General features: G+C 41.1%; 1 protein-coding gene across 3 annotated transcripts in view; it reads left to right on the top strand.

The window, feature by feature from the left end:
• The window catches only part of Rnf125 (ring finger protein 125), a 90,509-nt gene that overhangs the window by 58,953 nt on the left and 29,859 nt on the right, over window positions 1-1,697 (top strand). The window lies entirely within an intron of this gene.

Here is a 1,697-nt window from a genome sequence, read left to right as displayed (position 1 = left end):
TTTTTTTTTTTTTTTTTAGTTTTGTGAGACAGGGTCTAGCTACTTTGTTCAGGCTGGCCTTGAACTCACAGCGGCCCTTCTGCCTCAGCCTCCCCAGTGCTGGAATTACCATGTGTACCACCACACCCGGCTGGTCTCTTTAAAGTCAACTGATTATGGAAGCCAAGCACATCCATAAAATCACTTCACAGCAACATCTAAATAAGTGCTTAAGTAACGTGCTATAGACTAGCCAAGTTGATATAAGGCTAATCATCACATCTATTAATCTGAGTTTTTAAGGATTATTAAAAGCTAGTTATCGCTGGGCATTTAACTCAGTGGCACTGTGCTTGCCTTGTGAACACAAGGTCCTGAGTTTGATTTCTGGCACGATTTCTGGGCTGGGGATTTATCTTAGTGGCACTGCACCTGCCTCGCAAGTGCAAGGTCCTGAGTTTGCTCCCTGGTACCAAAAGAAAAAGAAAGACCAGTAATGAGAACTCTGGAATTCTACTAGGAAACCTGGCTGTCAGGCAACAATGCAGGCACCTATGTTTTCACTATGATCCCTCATTCATCAGCATCATTGCTTTGACTTGTGTGTGCTAACTGGTGACATCTGCAGTTCATTCACTGCTGCACCAGAGAGAAATGTTAAGTATGTCGCACAGTTCCTTGGCCCTGTTTGCCCACAGTCCTTTATCCTCGGAACTTCAGATTAAAAATATTTGCCGGGCATGGTGGAGCATTCCTGTAATCCCAGCACTCAGGAGGCTGAGGCAGGAGGATCGCTGTGAGTTCAAGACCAGCCTGGGCCACATAGTGAGTTCCAGGTTGGTCTCAACTACGTAGTGAGACCCTGTCTCCAAAAAAAAAAAAAGACATTAAAAATATTTAGAGAAAGAAAATACATTTATAATGAATGTGTAAGAGCTTTTTTTTCTTCACCTTGCTTCCTAGGCAGTACAGTAGAATGACTGTGTAGCATTTCCTCTATGTTAGATATTGTAAGTCACATGCCTAGGGCAGTGATGGTGAACCTTTTAGAGGCCGAGTGCCAAACTGCAACCCCAAACTCATTGATTTGTCTGCCACCAAGTGCCAACACTGTACTCATGGCTGAATACTGAGGTTTTAGTTTAGAAAAAAACCAACTCATACATTAACATCTTTTGTCTTATGAGAAAAACAACACGAGAGCCGTAGGTTGGCCTAGGCCACTGGCCTAGGACATAGGCAAATATTTTATGCCTTTTTATGTGAAGACCTGAGCATTGGTGAATTTTGCTCCTAGACCAAATGCCCTGTAGATGTAGAAGGACAACTATATAATGGAGACTGTCAAGGAAAGAAATGGGATAGGAAGGGTATGGCAGAGTTGCGATGTTTAGAGCAGAGCTTCTCAAATTATCTGTTGCAGAGACCAATGGTGCTTCCCTTCCCAACACTGAAAACTAAGGATCCCAACACCAACAAATAAAAACAAAGTGCTCTGTTTTTTATTCTTGAATTTTCATCCTATCACTAATTTTGTAGAATAAAAGTCTACAGAAACATGAAATTTTAGTACAAAAATATATAAAATATATTTAAAAATACATGTATCTTCACTTAAATTATAGTTACAGGGCAGGGTATAGTTGAGTGGTACAATGCTTGCCTAGCATGTGCCACACTTGGGGTTCAATCCCCAGCACAAAAAAAAAAAAAAAAAA

The sequence above is a fragment of the Fukomys damarensis genome, unplaced genomic scaffold (assembly GCF_012274545.1).
Source record: "Fukomys damarensis isolate Sample0158 unplaced genomic scaffold, DMR_v1.0_HiC HiC_scaffold_30, whole genome shotgun sequence".
NCBI lineage: Eukaryota > Metazoa > Chordata > Mammalia > Rodentia > Bathyergidae > Fukomys > Fukomys damarensis.
The sequence above is the reverse complement of the archived record's forward strand: the minus strand, read 5'-3'. Positions and strand labels throughout refer to the sequence as shown.